Here is a 19,755-nt window from a genome sequence, read left to right as displayed (position 1 = left end):
GTCCCTCTTAGCTCTGTTGGGGTTCAAGCTTCGCCTGCTGTAATTTAATTAAAAAATAAATTTTTAACTGATTGGTATAATACGAATAAATGTTTACATATAGTACTATGTGGGTGTTTAATTTTGTGTTATGAATATTAGTCATTATAGTGGTACTTTTACACTTCAGAAAGGAATTTAAAATAGTCTGTGACACTTCCGTCCATCATCAGTAACCGCCTGTCCAATCCGAGGTACCGCAACACTTTTCGATTCACATGGAGGACTGTTGGGAGGAGGTTTGATTCTTACGTTAACTTTTTACTATGGTGCAAATACATTTATCCTGCACCCTTGAGCCCACATCAAGGATCAAGAGCTCTTCGGCCCAGGGGCCTCCCCACTAAGTGATGAGTGGGTATTGAACCCACGTCGAAGAACTCGTCGTGAACTATGCGCTTCACCGACTGAGCCGCCCCATAAACCGCGGAGAGTCAGTAAAAGACACGGGTCCGATCCAATACCCTCACGGTACTCACAGCCTCTCCGTTGTTGCTTTTTACTGATATCGGGAGCAAAACTGACAGGTGGATGATCCGTTTTCTACTATTTTCTGGTAAACGAACCCGTTTCGCTTATATTTTGTAAGACTTCTGGCTTAATCCGCCAAATGAAATGAACATTTGTACTCTTTCTTTCCACAGCAGCGCCGTCCCCGCTCTGCCCCCCGCCGCGCTGCCCACTCCTTGTCATTGCCTGCCTCACCACAAGGTGGCAGCAGAAGTGTTTCTATGAACTGGTACAATAATTCTGCGGTCACTGATACAGTAGTTTATGAGACGAACGCGGTACAGCAGCTATTAATGTTTTACACCCCGTGGGCGGCACGTGGCACAGCGAGTAGCGCTGCTGTCTCACAGCACCTGCGTGGTGCGAGAGGACGTGGGTTCGATCCCGCTCAGTCTGTGTGCAGTTTGCGTGTTCTCCCCGTGCCTGGGTGGGTTTCCTCTGGGTGCTCTGGTTTCCTCCCACAGTCCAAAGACATGATGTTCGGGTTCCCCCATAGTGTGTGAGTGACACAGAGTGTGTTCCACTGATGTATGAATGAGTGACCCAGTGTAAGTAGTGTATCTAGCAGTGTAAGTCACTGTGGTGAATAAGGTGTGTGGGCTGATAACACTATGTAGAGTTGATTGGAAGTTGCTTTGGAGAAAAGTGTCTGCTAAGTAAATGTATATTTTTCTTCTTTCCGAATCCACCCCAAAATCAATACGTAGTGTTTTATTTGGATGTTAATTCCTGTGTAAAACTCTTATTGTGGCTACCGCGTAAATAACATGATTACGTAGAGGCAGCTAAATGAAAATTGCCACCCTGATCAGTGCAAATACGAAAAATATTATTTAAATCTTACTCTTTCAATAAGTACACGCAAGCAAGTGATGCTCAAGCATACATAAACATGAAACTGCATTGCAGAGGTTGACAAACTGACTGGGAATGACAATAATAATGCAGAAGTTTGTCGATAAAACTCAGAAGAGAACAATCCCATACCGAACACAGAACAAGAGCGCTAATGCAGAAGTAGAATGTGTTTTATCAATAACAGTCCTGACCAATAACACTCAACAGTCCTATACTTAATAGAGAACAAGAGCACCAGTCTAAGGGGTAGAATATCAATCAACAGTTCCAAACCGAAATGAAATCAATATTCTCAATGAATGAGGGCGATATGCATATTTATCTCTAGCGTTCTATTTGTTTATTTCGGAAAGAAACCTGGTTCTTCAATAAAATGGTATTCAATCACTTCTATCTGTGCTTGACCCTGAGCAAAGGTCCATCCACCCCTCACCGATGGGCATGAGCAATGTGACCGTCATAAACGCTCGACACACAGCCACACATTAACTCCAGCCTCTTTGTCTGTGTTTGACAGCAGTCGCCATTATGGGCTTTTAAAAGAGTTGGTGTTCTTGCAATCGTACAGAAGACCGTCTGACCACAGAGACATTCCCAGTTCAAGGAGCGAACGTCTGGGATGTCGAAACCGGATGAAAACATTAATCATACGCGAACGTCAGCGCTGGGTTGCAACACAGGAGCACCTTCACCTTGCTGCCGTCCAGATTAGCCTCACCACCCTGCCCTTGAGAGGCAACATCATCCCAGGGAAGGACAATCGCCTCCTCACTAGGCTTATCGTTGCTGGGCACCAAGTTCAGAACTGTAAGGTGTCTTTTTTAATCCTTTGCCGCTTGTCAACACCTGCAGCGGTCAATGGAATGGGTCTTTGGACCGTTTCAAAGCCCTGCACGTGCTTGAAACACCTATCGGTGTTATAAGACTGCGACCTGCAGATTTCATGAAGCTGATAAGTGGTAAGGTTGCCAAGTGTTGTCAGGGAGTCTAAAATGAAGGGAAAGAGCTGTCTCTGTCCCTCAGAGCTGCTGAGTCCCTCCCAGCATTCAAAAAGGGTCTCAGAACTCCCATCTCTTTCAGAGCTACTTCTCTCTTGATCTCCTGAGGTTTCCAGAAATTCCCTTCACATTATCTCTCAGGGTTATTGTATTTCCCATTTTTGGGCAAACTGTCCTTAGAGACTGACAGGTCTGCGTCTAAGGCTCTTCGTCGTTCGCTGAATACTACGCCGGTAGCCAGGGCTCTCCCTTCCTTAATTCGCGCTCTACCAAGGGGGGTCGACAGTCTCTCCCATCCATCCCCCGTCCCAAATCTCTACATGTCGACACCATGCGAGCCCTCTGTTTTTGCGGAGGGGGAAAGAGTTACCGTTCAGTGGCAATCGGAGCCGCCAGGCTGTTTGTTTACCGGCTCGCTTATCAGCCTGGTGCAGATCCCCCCCCCCCCCCCCCCCCGCAGTCCTACGGTGGTTGTATAGCTATGAGGTCCCCTCTTTTGTGTTCAAAGGTGGCTGAATGGCCCCCAGCAGCTTGGTTTGGGATTTTAGCCAATAGGAAGTGGCTTCAGAGCTGAGGGGTGAAAGGTCAAACAGCGCATTCAGAGCATCATCAGCATCATCTCAGGTGCCCCTCCTGGTGGTGAATCCTTCATATTCTTTCACCCCACCCCCGGCCATGACCGATCGCTCAGCTCCTGTCTCTGACCCCCCTTCCTCCCCCTCTCTCTTTCAAGGCCCCTCTTCCTCCTGCCCTCACAGGGACCCCAGTGTCCAGGGCCCTCCAGGCTGCCCTGCCACAGGGGCTATCAGTGCCATCTGAATGCTCCGTCACCAGGTCTATTCATCACGCAGGAAGAGTGAACCCCTCCGCCCCCCCGCCAGCCCCATCCCTGTATCCCCGCTCTGTCACTACACCGGGGCCTCGAGCACACACCCTCCAGCAGAGCACAGCTGGGCTCAAAGTTCATCTCATTGTCTATCAAATCCTAATTTGCACGGTTGAAACGAATAGACATATGGCTTATTTTAGTGCGGGATAACTGCTGTGAAACTGCCTAGGCCAGCAGGTGGTGTAGTGGTTAGATACATGTAGCGAAATAGAGGAACCTGCTGAACCTGCTGCTTGGACTCAAAGGATCCAGGCTTAAATGTCAGCTCTTGTTGTTGTACCCTTGAACAAGGTTCTTCCCTTTAAATGATACAGGGAAAAGTACCCAGGTTTTGGTATATGGTTAAATAATTGTAGGGATATGAAATAAGCTGCTTTGGAAAAAAGTGTCAGCTAAACTTGTGACAGTGCTGAGTGATTCTGGCTAGTGAGCTGGTCTGCCTATAGATGATCAGTGTCTGGACCAGGAGGAGATGTACTAATGGTCCCCTTGTGAGGTCTGGGACATTTCTGTGCTGGATAACAGGCTGAACATGGTCATCCTTCATTTCTGGGTTTGGCTGCTAAATTGTCGTCATGGCGACAGCTCCAAATCACTGCAGCTTGTAAGGTAAATAAACCACGATTGAAGCCGGGTGTAAATCCTGTGCATCCTCAGACTTTTCGGGGTGAAAGCAGTTTTACAGGTGGCAAAGCGAAGGTTGGGTTGATTCTTTTCGAAATACCTTCCTTTCTGTGCCCAAGAGAAGAGGTTTGTCACGGTGCTGTGGGCCCGCTGCTACTCACCCCCAGGGCACTCGGTGACAGAGGGGCTGCCGTCCACCAGGAATTTGCTCAAACAGTTGGAACAACGAAGGTCCATTTGATGACCGCAGCCCCCACCCAAGAATGTGGACAATGGAGTGCTCAGGAGAGCAGGAATGCAAGGTGAGGGGTGGGCGGAGGTGGCTGGGAACAACTGCGGCCTCCAGAAAATAGCCCTGCTGTCCTGTGCCCCCACCCACCACCCCCCACACCCAGAGGCCAGTTATAGCTACAGAGACTCGCATTGTGCTCCTTTCCCCAGTGTCCCTTTCCTCTCCCTTTCTACCCTGTCTCTCTCATCCCCCCAACAAAAAGCCAGAGGCTTTTGGAGAGCTAATCATTTCTTCGATTTGCTTCATCATAAATGAAGGTCTACATCGTGTGCATGGAGCAAGATGGAGATTCCACACACACTTCAGTTACAGATGACTGGATATAGCGGTGACTAGACAATCTAGTGTTGCATTTACATTGATTCATTTTCAAGATGCTTTTCTCCAAAGTGAATGATTTATCCATTTATAAAGCAGGGTAATTTTTGGTGTATCCATTCAGGGTAAGTACCTTGCTCAAGGGCACTATTGCAGGTTTGGGGAGTTTAACCTGCCACCATCAAATGCAAAGGAATGAGGTAGTGAAGGAGTTAGAGCTTCTCTCTGAAAGAGCATGTCATTATTATTTTTCCTCTTTTATTCTCTTTTAAAAAGATCTTTCTAAAAAAATTGGCAAAGTGGAAAACAATTTTTTATGAGATTACAGTATTTCACCATATTTCATTTTCAAGCATACAACTCTCAATATATAACACAGCCTGCTCCATTTTGTTAATATTATTGGTAATTTTTCTCATTAACAGCAGCGCAGTGTAATGAGCAAAATGTAGGACAATTTGTTAAGTTCTTTTCAATATTTCAAGTGACCTGCAATCATCCAGCCCTGAACGGGCAACGCGAAAATATTTTATTCGATGTAGAATGGCCTAGGGATCATCTAACGCTGCGGGAAACTTGCGTTATACCTTCCTTTGCGTGTGTCAAGAAAATGACATAAACGATAAATTGCAATGACCAATTGATTTAGCAGACACACCGCGTTGTGCAATTCCAGTGCTGAATGTGTCTGTTTCTGCTTTTCCCGGTCTAATTTACTGTATCTGAAATACTGGGATTTCTGCTGGACGGAAGAACCCGGGCCCCTCAGTCTCCCCCTCTCGGTGGAAACCCTGCGCGGCCTGCTGGAGACGAAACGTCCAGGAGCGCAACGATAAATTTCATCGAACCTGCGTCATCAATTCGTCACGGCGTCTGAAAGAAAGAAAAAAGTAAAAAAAAAAAAAAATATATAATAAAAGCACCATGTTGAGAAAAAACAAGTGTTGATGGAAAACGATCGCTTGACGTTACTCAGCAGGCACTAAATTAGAGAGCTGCGGGCCGCCTTCGCAGTGCTGACAGCAGGGCCTTGTGTCGCAGCTGAATCAGATGTCTCCTGGACCCCACGGTGGGGATTTCACCTTGTTCCGTCATCCCCGTGCCGTCTCAGCGTGGAAAAGTTTAACCAGAACTGGAAGGGCTGTTCACCAGAAAAGGGACGCGAAAACATCTTGTGATTTCCAGGCTGTTCGTGGCCCAGGTGTGACCTGTTCTCAAACCTACCATTGATGCTGTGGGCCCCCTGTGCCAAACTGTACCCCTTCCATGACTGCAGGATACCTTTGCCACTGTGGATATCCATTTATTCACTGAAAAGTCTTCAACGGAAATGAGAAATTCCATTAGTTCATATGGGGAAAAAATTTAATTTGTTATAAGTAGAACCCAAGCACACCCAAAAACGATCCAAGAAATCTGCCTAAAACCCAAATCCAATAATAAATATTATTGCTTTCTATTGCAGTGAATAGAGCTATCAAAATTCCTCACGATGTTTAAACAAGCGAAGGTGCAGTACCACGTATGTATGTATGCACGTATGTAACGTACATGTAGTTAAGTGAAAGGAATATTTGCCAAAAACGTCAGAAACGAAAAAATTATTCCTATTTCGTTACAAATTATCCTAAACATATTAAACAAGTTAATTATTTAGCTAAAGACAGCAGAGACAGGGGAATTTTCATATCTCTGAAAAGACTAATAACTAGATATGAACCTAGATGTAAAGGTATAAATTAAGCAGGTTTGCAAAAGTGAAAATCCATGATTGGAACAGTTGCAAACCAAGGAATGAGTGTATCGTATTGCTAAGGGTGATGGAGTCAGAGTTCAGCGATTGGGTTATCCTTGCTGCCAGTGACCGCTGCTGGGTGTTGTGCTGAGGTTCGGGCAGAAGGGCAAGCAGACGGCAAGGCCGGACCCTGCTCCCATCAGTCTTTCCCTGCAGCCTGTCGCCCCAGGGAGGTGTCCCCATGCTCCCCTGCGCCTGTGGGTTAACCTCTCTATGTGGCTCGGTCACGGCTCCTGCCCCACCAGCTCACGCCCCATGCAAACGTCACGCTAGAGAACAAACTAAACCCTGTGTGTCACCGCTCATCGATAACATCGCCCTTTATCCTTTGAAAGGCTGCTATTAAAGTAGAATAAAACAAACCGCGGCGACAGTTTACATATCCCAGTTCGCCCTGCAGCAGCAGATCAAGATGAGGCAGGAGCTTTTGCAAACACGAGTGAAAGAGATCCTGTCCTCTTCGATCCCTCGCCCTGTTTGATAGTAGACTTGAAGTCTGGGAACTGTAAATACTGAGTCTCCCAGAGCTGCTAGACCGGTTTGTCCCAAAAGTGAGGCATCAGTAGCCAGATTTTCATATCACACTCATTTATCAGGTGTAGGCATGTGTGATTTGTTTGAGCTGGGCCTAATGAATTGCCTTCACACACACGCATCCCTGTTGTTGGGTCTCTTGATGTCACTTTTTCTCTTATTACTATTTAGTAATTGACTTAATAATCTGTGCATCTGTTAAAAGTGTTAATCATTCCAGATTTTCATTTATCTGGTTTGGGTCCATGAAGTGTAGTCCAGCGTGATGAACTGAGACTACATTTAAAAGACTAGGAGATGCACTGCATTGTGGGAATTGTGTACCCGTGCTCTCGGTTGCATTCCAGCACTATATGGTCTTGCTTGCACACTCGTGTGTTCGTGTTTGGGTCCTCTTTTTTGCACCACTGCGCTTTTGTTTTCCAATTATGCATTTATTTATTGTCTTCCTCAAGCCAGTCTATGTTCACTATCACAGTAAGATAGTTCATGAAACATTTCTTTTAATTATTTATTTTATATATAATGGTTTTATTAGTTGTTATTGTGTTTTAATGTGCTACACAACTTTTTCCTTATGCTTATTAGTCATCATTTAGGGGGAATTTGGTGTGAACATGGGGTGGGGATGGGCTGAGCAGCAAATCTTCCCCGTGAGAGGTACAGAAACAAATAATTTCATTATCTGTTTTTTCAACATTTGGTTCATTTCCAGAAGCAGATAACAAGGGATAAGGTGATGTTACCTTGTGCTCAGAGTCTCCCATCCTGGGTCACTACCGGATGGTACTGCGGTTCTTCCACTGCAAATCCATTCTAACAGACCTGCGTGTGAAACAGCACCAGAAGCTTGCAGGTTCTGAAACGGAAGCCGCGCAAGGTTGCTGAAACTTAAGGTGAAACCTTTGAGCAAACTGCTTTGATCTAATATCCAGCTGTATGCACAAGTAAGGTATGAAATGAAAAGGCATGCATCTGCCAAAAGTGGTAATAACACCTCCTGATCCCATCTCTGGGGAGATCTATATTCATTAACAGGGGACGACTGATGTCTTTCAATCAGTCATGATGCCACCGTCCACTCAAATTCATCATGCACATGCACATACACGCACGCCGACACCGTGCAGGAAATGCAATCACGTATGAACAACAGCGGAAACATCAGTACACGTGCACAGGAAAGACTTGACTCTTCCTGAAGTTGCTTCCCTCTTGAGTCTCGTGCGGCATGTGGACGGGTCACTAGATGAGAGTCGAGCCGATGCCGAAAAGCCAAGGCCCCGCCCTGACCTTTGGCAACAGTTTAATCTGAGTTGCGAGGTCAAGGAGGGGCCAGGAGGGCCATAATTACTTCCTTCTAATAAAGTCAGCTGGGGAGAAGTTTGATATATGGGTGGCACTGAAGTGGACGGGTGTTGACCGTCCGCTCACCTTTGTAACCTTTAGGGGCCGGGTACCCTTTGATTGAGACTAATAGCACAGGAAACGGACAGGGTATAGGCGGTATCGCAAAAATAGGGTATATTTAGGGTGTAGGTGAGATGTAGAATATTCAGGTTATAGGCTAAACACGGTATTCAGGGGTACAGCCAAAATGATATATTTATGTTAAGGGGAAAAGGTATTTTCGGGGCATAGATGAAACAGCATATTCAGGGTGTTTTCAGGGTATATTCAGGGTACAGGTCAAAGCCTGGGTTCAGCATTTTCAGAACACTCAACAAGGAGGCCGCAAGCTGGAGAAGAAAACAGCCATCTGTGCCACTTTGTTTTGTTTTGTGTTACGCTTCTTTGTTCATTGTGGTTTTTCAGTGTCTATTGCCTGAGAAGTGCTATAGTCACTAACACACACATAAAACCGAGCTGGGCGGGCAGGCGCCGTGTTTAAATAGCTTTGGGGGGCTTCCCCAGCACACTCTCCCTAAGGATCTGTCCACAGGGCTCCTCGACACAACAGTGGAGCTCGGCTACAGGGCTGGGGGGGGGAGCGGTCTGTGGGCCTCAAGCCTAAAGCCATTCGACCACGAGAGGGCAGCATATTGTGGCAATTTCCAAGTGTGTGCAAAACAAGACCATCATTATCCACAGGTGTGTCACTCTTCTCCACACACACAACGCATATGACACAGTGCAGAAATCTGTGCTGCAACTCTAAGTTAGGATCAACAGGGGGCATAGTGGTTAGAGTTGCCATCATGCGCGTAAAGGAGCCAGGTTTGAATCCCACACCTCATGCCACCGAGCAGGGCACTTACCTTGAACTGATACAGTGATGGGGGAAAAAAAAAAAAAAAAAAAAAAAAACATATTCCAATCAACCGATAAATACACCGAGATGAGACTTTTAGAGGCAGGAATGGAGCAGCGCAAAACAAAAAGCGAAAAACAAAAAAAAGGTGTAGCTGCTGAACATGTGACCAATAACCATGATCATTAAGCAAACAAAAAGTAGTGACAAAGTCACAAAGTGGAGCTCAGAAACAGAAGGAAGGTAAACGCACCCGACTGGTCCGCAGTTCAAACAAACAACATCAAACGCTGTGCTTCACGTCAGCGTGGGACAATCACAGGTCAATATCAATATCAGTATAATATGATATCAATAACAAGATTGCTCGGAGGACACCTGACCCTCGGAAGGGAGTCTATAGTTAAGGACAGGACATGTGATTCAAAGTTAAGTCGCATAATGGAAAAACAGCTGTTTGAAACAGACAAAATATCCTCATTTCATTATTATTGAGATCCATTGTAACCGTGGATTCTGAGAGCGAGTGAGTGTTGTTATGCACGGTGAAAAATCACTGGTCCTCAGTCTATGCCAAAGCCGCAGGGTGTGAGACAGAGTACACCGTGTTGCTCTGTTATTTGTTGTTACTCTTGTGACGTTGCATTATTATTACCATGTTGCACTCATCCAGAAAGAAACTTGATTTATAAACTACACACACACACACACACACACACACACACACACATTTTCTGAACTGCTTGTCCTATACAGGGTCGCGGGGGAACCGGAGCCTACCCGGCAACACAGGGCGTAAGGCCGGAGGGGGAGGGGACACACCCAGGACGGGACGCCAGTCCATCGCAAGGCACCCCAAGCGGGACTCGAACCCCAGACCCACTGGAGAGCAGGACTGTGGTCCAACCCACTGCACCACCGCACCCCCATTTATAAACTATTGGTTTATAATCATTCTCGTTCTATTTGGCCGATTAAGGCTATGCAGCTTTAGAACCCCTTCTGGGAACCTGGTGCTTTCTGGTTCTACGACTGTGTTCTTGACCTCGGCGTCCATCCCTTTTCCACTAGTGTCTTTGAACGTGCGCTGAGGTGACGGGGCTGCGGTTGCCGGGGGTGGGAGGGGGACGCTGTTTACTGTGGGAACCGGCATAATTCCTCAGCCGGGAACAATGGCCCCGGCGAACGGGGACGAGCGCAGGTGTCGCCTGCGTGGAACGAGAGAAAAGGAAAGGGAGCGGGGGAGCGGGAGAGAGTGGGAGAGACAGGGAGAGATGCAGGAAGCGAGCACCTGTTTCCTGAACATCTGGGCTGAGAGCAAGAGGGATCCAGCTGTTTAACGATGGGAAAGTGCGACGCCGCCGCACACAGCGACCTTATCCTTCGTTCTTGTGCTCAGATCGCCCTGGGAACAACTAAAGCACCTTCGCACAGGGTGACCCACAGGTGTCCCTCGCTTCCCTACAAGCACACGGGAGGAAGCCCATCTGCTGTGTGCTATGAATACGGCTGTAACCAAAGTCTCATTCATGCATTCGCTCAGCCGTCCATTCACTGCATTATGTACAAGTCATTGATCGTATCATATAACATCATGGATTATTTTAAAATTTGGTGAATCGTTTAGGAGAGCGGTGATGTTTTGTTACTAAAATCAAGTAATAAATAGTGATATTGGAAAAAATTAATATAATTAGTTTAATAATAATCAGTTTTCTTGGACAGCTGAAGATGTGCTGTTTTATATGTTATGTAAACACTGTATGACACATACGGGGGGTGCGGTGGCGCAGTGGGCTGGACCGCAGTCCTGCTCTCCGGTGGGTCTGGGGTTCAAGTCCCGCTTGGGGTGCCTTGCGACGGACTGGTGTCCCGTCCTGGGTGTGTCCTCTCCCCCTCCAGCCTTACGCCCTGTGTTACCGGGTTAGGCTCCGGTTCCCTGTGACCCTGTATGGGACAAGCGGTTCTGAAAGTGTGTGTGTGTGTGTGTGTGTGTGTGTGTGTGACACATCACCACCTCTTGTCTTTGAAATGTAACATTTGCTATGAAAAGAATATAATTCAAACACACACACATTTTCAGAACCGCTTGTCCCATACAGGGTCGTGGGGAACCGGAGTCCACCCGGCAACTCAGGGCGTAAGGCTGGAGGGGGAGGGGACACACCCAGGACGGAACACCAGTCCATCGCAAGGCACCCCAAGCAGGACTCGAACCCCAGACCCACCGGAGAGCAGGACCCGGTTCAACCCACTGCGCCACCGTACCCCCTATAATTCGAACATATTAACATTATTTATATATTCAAATTTTATTTTCCCTTCTTCATGATCTGTATCTATATCTAAACCATAAATAATTCAATGTCTCATATAAATATATTACTTGTTGTATGTGTACCTTTATTAGCTCATAGATGGAAATCTAAGGGATGCCAGACCGATTGCTGCCAAAAATCCAGCTCTGATCATCAGGATCGTTTGCTGGTTTGTGTCCCTTTCAACACTTGAACTACATCAGCAGGTAGAGTCACTTTTACTCTTCTACTCTCAGGCCCTGTTGTCATTTTCAGAGCTGGGAATAACGACAGCAATAATTCACTATCACGCGGTTTCTCAGATCAATACCTTTTACGTGCATTTGGGGACAGGGGAGGATAAATGAAACAAAGGAGTTTCTATGCACACAAACACACACATAAACACGCTCACTTACGCACATGCACGGATGGAGCATGAGAGGTCAGGATATCCTGATATGTTTACACTTCTCACACACTTTTCTTCCTGCCCCGGCTGGATTTAGACTTCCTTTTCCACAGCGGGTTATTCCAAGTCTGCTCCCCGCCTCTCGCTCATCCGCAACTGGTGCTGCTCTCGCACCCGTGCCGGGCTCCACGGACTCCCAGGGCATCTCCGCGATTGACGATGTCATCTGTGAGCCCACGGCTTCTTTCTCCTTGCATCCATGAAAACAGAGGGTGCATATGAGTGTATGTAGGTGTATACATATATAGCCTCATTATAAATGGGTGTGTGTCATTCGATGAGTTAATAGCCTTATGAAGCACCCATCTTAATCTGACCATCTTTGATAGAAGGAACTGAATTCCTCAGAAATTCTCCACATCTGACAGCAGAATGCATCTCATTCCTGTTCAAGACTTTCTCGGTGTTCGAACTGTTAGTTTGAGTGTCAAGAAAGATAAGCAGCATTTCCAAAAAATGATTGCACCAAATGGTTTTTTGATCCAGGGGGTGTGGTGGTGCAGTCCTGCTCTCCGGTGGGTCTGGGGTTCGAGTCCTGCTTGGAGTGCCTTGTGACGGACTGGTGTCCTGTCCTGGGTGTGTCCCCTTCCCCCTCCAGCCTTACGCCCTGTGTTGCCGGGTAGGCTCCGTGACCCCGTATGGGACAAGCGGTTCTGAAAGTGTGTGTGTGGGTTTTTTGATCCGAACGGCACAATAATTTTACGAACACAAAGCATGCAAAGTTTCAGCAGGGAATTGAACCTAAAACCTTTCTAAGATCCAAGGTGATTCCGTGAGCCAGCTTCTTTGCATTGCAAAGTTTTGAAGCCTCCGCGAGCGGTTCTTCCCCCGGCGTTCGGGCTCATTAGAGCGGCCGTGGTGCTCGTGAGGTCAGACGTTGAGCAAGGTCTCCGCTGGGGGCTCCGGTGATGCGTCCCCAGTTCCCCCGTGTGGAAAATCAGTGTGACAAACAGCCCCACGCAGGTGTGGGCCAGAGTGACGGCCCATTGAGCGGTGGCCCGCAGCCGGTTTTCTTCTTCACAATCGTAGGATGTGGTAAGTTGGGCCTGATTGTCCTGCTGCTTTCTGCATCTGATGAGAGTGTTTCTCTCTCGCTCTCTCTCTCTCTCCGACGGAAGTGTGCGATCCAAAGGCTGCCGTCAGGGGCCCCCCTTCAGAAACCTTCTCCTTACGCTTCCTGTTTACGAGGCTGGGACATAGATCCGTAAGCCGCTGTTTTACACACACACACACACACACACACCATCTTGCCCCTTCCTGCCTTAATGAATGCAGAAGGGAATTATTACAATAGTTATAATGAAATAACTTCACAGGTGTGTGTGTGTGTGTGTACAAAGCAAATTAACCAGTCCGGTACTGTACTCTTTACCCATGTGCACTTTGATATTTTCTCTGATAGTTATTATTGCTTATTAATATATTTAGCTGACACTTCACTATTTCAAAGACAGGGTATCAATTCAGGTGAAACGCCTTAATCAACCACCCACTCTTACTGCTGCATTACCTGCTGCCACGTGTTGAGTATAATCCCTCCACCTGGACCCCGACCCCTCCTACCCCCATGTTCGGGCATGCCGTTTCAACAGCCCACACCTTCTGAATTTTTATGAATGGAGGTATCTCAAACTGGACACCAAAGGGGTTTAAAAAAAAAAAAAAAAAAAAAAGTCAAAAGCAAACCTACATTCTGATGCCAGTCTGGGGTTTTTGTTTTCCTCGTCTCCACCGCCAGCTTAATCATCTTTTTATCATCATAACACACATCAGTACATCAGTGACGACTCTTTCCTGTATTTGTATTGCTCCACTGCCCCTCCGTATCCCCCACCTCCCGGTATAGAGAGAAGTCGAAGCACAAGAACTCCATTGTGTTCGTCAAACACAAAGAGCATAAAACTTGAAACTTCGGTTTATCAATGAATTTCTTCCTTTATTGAACTTCCAGATATGCGTTATACATTTTCGCCTGTCCTTCGCTTTATCTGCGGCCTGCAAATGCGCCCTGAGCCAGTCTGCCGGATGCAGGCTATCGAGAACTAACCGTACTGCGTCGTGTTGCGTTGCGCTGTATTTCATACTTGATCCTGACCGAGACAGCAGCGCTAGATTCTTCAGAGATGCTCCTCGCCTGAGGATCGAGTTTTAAACCAACGGGGTACCACACAGTTCGGGGCCGGAAGACAGGCGGCGGACCCTTGATTCGGACATCCCTTCGGAGACTCTGGGTTGGAACGCGTCGGGAACGGAGCTGGATGGAAACCAGGGGCTCGCGAACGGGCCTCTGTTCTCACAAACGCCCCGAGGCTGTTTTTGGTTCGCGGCCCGTCCTCTCTGGCGCAGAATGCCGCACGCCGCTCAACCGGCATGGCTCGGCGCGCCATGGTTTCAGTCGCTATGTCGTGCAGCCGCGACGGTTTGGGCCAGACGCTGCGAGTATGAGGTCACGCGTTTGAAGGCTGAGCCGAGCGCGCAGAAGAGCTACGGTGACAGCGAGAACGACAACAAACAAACAAACAAACGGGCGAAAAACGTATACGGAAGCAACCCGCAAGAGTGCGTCAGTTGAGCAATCCACGCAACCGGTGACGCTCTTTTCGCTCTGCCGTCGTTCCTCCCACGTAAGAATTTCCCCTTCAGAAAAGAAGCTCCATCCTGGTTCAGTGAAATGAGAGAAAAAGGGGGAAGTGGAAAAGAGCGTATTAAGCCCAGGGCCTTCGGCAGCATGTCTGCTCGAACCGAACTCCATCCATCTCGCTCGCCCTCCCTGTCCCTCGTCTTATGGTTACGGTTTTCACTCCGGTAAAGCCATAGTTTCTGGCCCCCTTCTGCCTCAAGCGTGACGCCGCTGTCCTTGACAATCAACACATGCAAATTATTGCCCGGAGAGCTGTTTGCGTCTGCACGATTCTTAAGCGACAAAACAAAAAGCCACAACAAAAGTTACAACCCCCCCCACCCCCCTCGCCTGCTTCGGCCCTCTCCCTCAGATGTTATTTATAGAGCTGTTTATTAGACAACAAGGAGAAGGACGGGGAGAAAGAGAGCTGGCCGAAGGAGGACGGAACGGGACACGAAGCGCCTCCCCAGGAGCGCTACGTGCAGCGCGACAGTGCCGACTCTCTTTCGAGCTCGCAAACAGGACGGGATGTTTTCCCCGCGTCACCGGGCGAGCGGCCCGAGGAAACCAGCACTTGTGACACCGCCTCTACGTCTCTCATCGGCCGGCCTGTTTTTGTTGCGATCCACATGCAGCGAGAGCTGATGGCACGTATGAACCGATAGAAATGATACGCAGACGCTCCGAGCCCTTCTGAGTCACCGGATCGTGGACGTGGGAGGGACAAATGGAAAATAGAAATTTCTCTCTGGGGTATGATATCAGTGTGTCCTGGTCGAAGAAGAGCAAAACGGCAAAGAGCGAACGGTGGGATGGTTCCGTTGTTCCGCCTGCAGTGTAACTGAGCTCAGTCCGCTGTGATGGTGCAAGGGGTTTGAGCGTCTGGCAGCGCGTTGTGGGAAAACCAACACAAATTCAAAACCAATCGGCGACTTTGTCAATTTGCTGTAAAATTTAAATGCATAGTTGTAGCTGGCAGTATTGAAAAAACGTAACATTGTGTTTTTTCCCTTGGCTGAGTTTTATCTAAACACACTTGCAGTTATTAATATTTTACGCATTCACGAAGCACAGAGATGCAGTTCAAGGCAAGCGCTTGACAGGCATCGGGCTTCAGGCCGGTTCAGCTCTTTAAGCCTATGCCAGTTGCTGCCACCCCTGAATTTCCACGAAGAACAAAGACCTGTCGCACGGAGGGTCCGGAATGCGAAATAAGAGCAGGAATTTCAATTTGTACTGCATATTGCGGACATCTCGCACGAGTTACTCCGGCTTTCCGAGCTGACGACGTAAATTATTTTCTAATGTAAATTAATATACAGAATATTTTGTATATTCTCATCCTTGAAAAGGAAATATGCCTTTGAATATAAGTTACAAAGAGAGAAAAAAAAAATAGAATGAAAAACTAGAATTAGAAAAAGAAATAAAATCCCAGAACTGATTATTTAAGCAATTCGGGAGGGAAAAAACAGATATCCAGACCTTCAGCTGTTGGTCTGCTCACACTATACATTCTGTCCTCATATAACGACATCCCATACAATGAAGGGTCACTAAAACGGCATAAGAAAATATACACATTTTAATTGCCCTTAGTATGTTTGTGTGTGGCTACCCTGAAATGGACTGGCGTCCTGTCCATGGTGTACCCCGCCTCATCCTTACACCCAATACTTCCAGGATAGGCTCGGGTTCAATGTGGCCCTACTCAGGCCAAACTGTTATTGAAATTGGATGGATTTCAACAGAAAGTGAACAGGTGGACCTGTGCAGTAGCCTCAGCAGTCACTGGAAGCATCATTTCCAGATATTGTGAGAGTCATGCATAACAACACCTTTTGTTTCATTAACACCATTTAAGTGACATTTTTCATTCAGGAATCAATTACTTTAGGAAATAGGGGTAATGCAGTTCCCTCTCAATGGACATTTGGATAGCAGGGTGTTTACATGACACATTGTCATATAAGGAATGTCCTGATCAGCAAGAGAAAATCGTTGTGCTTGTGCTTCTGGTGCTGGTGGGTGAAAAGCAGCTGCTCATATTACCGAAGGCCGTAAACAAAGAAACCTGTTCAGGAACTCCCCGATGAGGCATTCTCATCATCTGATGTCTGAGGCCGCAGGGATGGATGGAAAATGCAACGGGTAAATGTGGGTGGGTGGGTTCCCCCAGGCTTTCTGGATAGATCACAGCCACCATGGGGGCAGATCTTTCGTTGGTTCTGGGAAGAGCTGATGTCACTGGGGGAATGTCTGTCAGGACACATGGGAACCAGACATCAAGTTTTATTGTAGGTGCGTATGTTTGGATTATGCATCACTGATGTATGACAAGTAAAGCTAAAGAACACACCAGAATTATCACTGTCTGACATATGTCCACGCCAACGGGCCGTGTCAGAAAATCCTAACGTCTTTCTGTGCTACGAAGTAAAGTAAACTACCTGTGGGACAAGCAGTGCCAACAGCATGATGACCACTGTCGCTCGTGAACAAATGCAATTATGAGTGAAAGGCCGTGCGATGAGGCCGAGTTCAGGTGGAGGTCTACAGAAGTCTTCATCAGCTCATCAGATGCTGGAGTCACACAGGAAGGGGACATGCCTGAGGCTTCTGTTCCTCACAGTTCATGAGCTATGATGCACAAGATACCTATAGTATGAAGGATACCTGCGGAAGCGCTTCTGAGCGGGAAAAGTAGGTTAAATGAGGACAGAGCGGAGGAGAGGAGGAGGCCTCCTGACGATAAGCCTTCAATAATGGGTTTGACCAGCGTGACTAATGTTCACCGAGCATGTTAAGCACAGCTACGGCTCATGCCAGGGCGGAGTTGGCACACAGGTTTACCTGCTGTTATCCCGTAAGTCTTTCAAAGTTGCATCTTGGGGCAAGAATAATAACAGGTGAGTCACATGGCCTAGGTTTCCACCGACTGGAAGAATCATCGCCCTGCAAACACAACCCTCGGGCCAAACACCGTTCCAAACCACAGAGCCCTTACTGTAATTGAGACTATTTCCAGATCAGCACATCAGCAGCGCATTCATCAGGAATTATTATGTTATTTTTGGATGTCACCACAGGTGGATGAGGCTGCCAGTCTGGCAAAAAAAGAAGCTGGCTACACCCAATCCCACGTCCAATATGATGCATAGGTATTGTATACCTGGGCAGCAGGACCCCATCGTGACGGCACTGTCTATGTACTTTGAGGCTTTCCGTTCAGAATGTCTCCATTCTTAACCTGAAGGAAGCAAATCGGTTTCAAATTAGAACAGCGGCGCAACCCAGTAATTAGTTGGGGGAAGTAGCTTTGTAGCTGATCTGGGGTCTGCCTTTCCACAAACGCCGTCACTAAGGACCACTTGTCATCTGCAAGATGATGATATTACGTCCCACTGAAAGGCTGTTTTAGGGCTGACCTCAGAACAGTTGCTAATTACACACAAGCTCTCACGATGGCTTTTAATTAGTGTGGGGGTGAGCTTCCATCCCACTCATAGTGTTATATATCTGATATGGGCAGCCAGGGCTATTGTAACAGAAGGCATGGACATGTAACCTAAAGGCTGTGGAAAAAGTCTCTTTGGAGGGGTAAGCTGTTCTGAGAAGTCGAACAGTTAACCTGAAAAGGGTGCCGCAACAAATTATTTGTTTGTAAAATTATTAAAGAAACGTATCAGTTCGACTGAAGGCACCGACTAGGCAAACTAACAAAGTAATAATGTGACCTCAGTGCAGCTGCAAATTTCCCACAGTGCCTGCAGTGGCCAAGTTTTGTCCTGCAGCCAACCCATGAGCCTTCCTCACGCCCCATACTGGGAGACGTTGGTGGAAACGTAGTGGAGGGGTGGCGATAATTGATGAAGTCTTTTGCGTTTCTTCGCAGTGAAAAGTCCGCCAGTCTTGTTGATGGCAGGTTCCAGAATTCATTCGTGTCTTGCTGCCCCTAACGCACACGCCTGTTGGCCAACAACACGCGGGCACTAACCTGCTCATCTGGGTCACTTGCGTGCTCTAGCTCTCAAGGCCGACTCAGGACCAGGTGCTTGTCGTGAAACCCCTTTCATTCATAAAGAAGAATAAGAGCAGGAAGGATGTGTCTTTTTACGGGGAAGAATGGAGATATTGTGTCACTGTTACAAGTTGCCAAATTGCCGGATTTTCTCACAGTGAAGCAGAAACAAACAAAAAAAATCACTTTCAAGCCAAGCTGAGAGGCCAAGCACGTGAGCGGTGTTGCCCTAAAGTTCGGTCAACACACCGGCTGAGACTCTTAACTACACTGTTAGACACTGAGATTGTGAAGTCTTTGAAATCAACTGGCGTAACCTGACGGAAACCATTCTATCAATATTTAACAAAGGGAACAACACCATATTGACATGCACAGTCTGGGGGCCAGATCTGACTGTCCTACTCATCCAAACACATCCGAGTCATACACGTTTTGTTGAGTAATGTGGTTTGCGGTATGATGTTCATTAATTGTGAGAGTTTGTGTAGAAGATCAAAGGTTTTCTTTGTAGGGGGGCTCTGGAAGCCAGCCCCGTCGCACCCGGTCCTGCACAGTCCGCGTGCTCGGCTTACGTGACCGCATGACTAATGAGCCCTTGCTATAGAGGACCAGGGACGGCGTCTGGCCACTGTGATCGATGTGGCTTGTGGCGGGGTTGTGTTCACTTTGTGTGTCACGTGCGTGATCGTCGACTTCTTCAGAGGCTCCTTTGATGTACCCTATAATAACTGGTGTCATCCGTAGCAGAAGATTAACTGTGGCTGAACCACAGCGATGGTAAGGTGTGGATCTTTCCTCAAGAGCCCATCTAGGAGAGAAACAACTTGGCAAGATGACATGATTTCAGCGGGTTCAGAACGGAGTGACACGATGTGCTTGAACCGTGCCCTAGTCTTGACGGGATGGTCACAGTCAGTCCACGATTAGACACATCCCAGAGCATGCTCAACTGGAATCTGCCCCACAACAATTACTCACAACAAACACAGTAAGGTATGTGTCCCAGAACACCCCCATTCCTTACCCAGCTGTGCTGTCACTAAAGACCGCAAACACACTGTAGACCAAACATGAACCGATGGAAAAAAACATGGCTGTTTACTCCGTTCCCCTATTTAAACTTCAGAATTCAAGGCATGTGCCAAGCAAATATTATCTGAGACACGGCGGCGCACGCTCAAGCCATCGGCCGGAAGACCACGTCCCACCCATGGCTAGTAGTCACTTGTGA

Source organism: Scleropages formosus, chromosome 8, assembly GCF_900964775.1.
Source record: "Scleropages formosus chromosome 8, fSclFor1.1, whole genome shotgun sequence".
In the NCBI taxonomy this organism is placed as follows: domain Eukaryota; kingdom Metazoa; phylum Chordata; class Actinopteri; order Osteoglossiformes; family Osteoglossidae; genus Scleropages; species Scleropages formosus.
The sequence above is the reverse complement of the archived record's forward strand: the minus strand, read 5'-3'. Positions refer to the sequence as shown.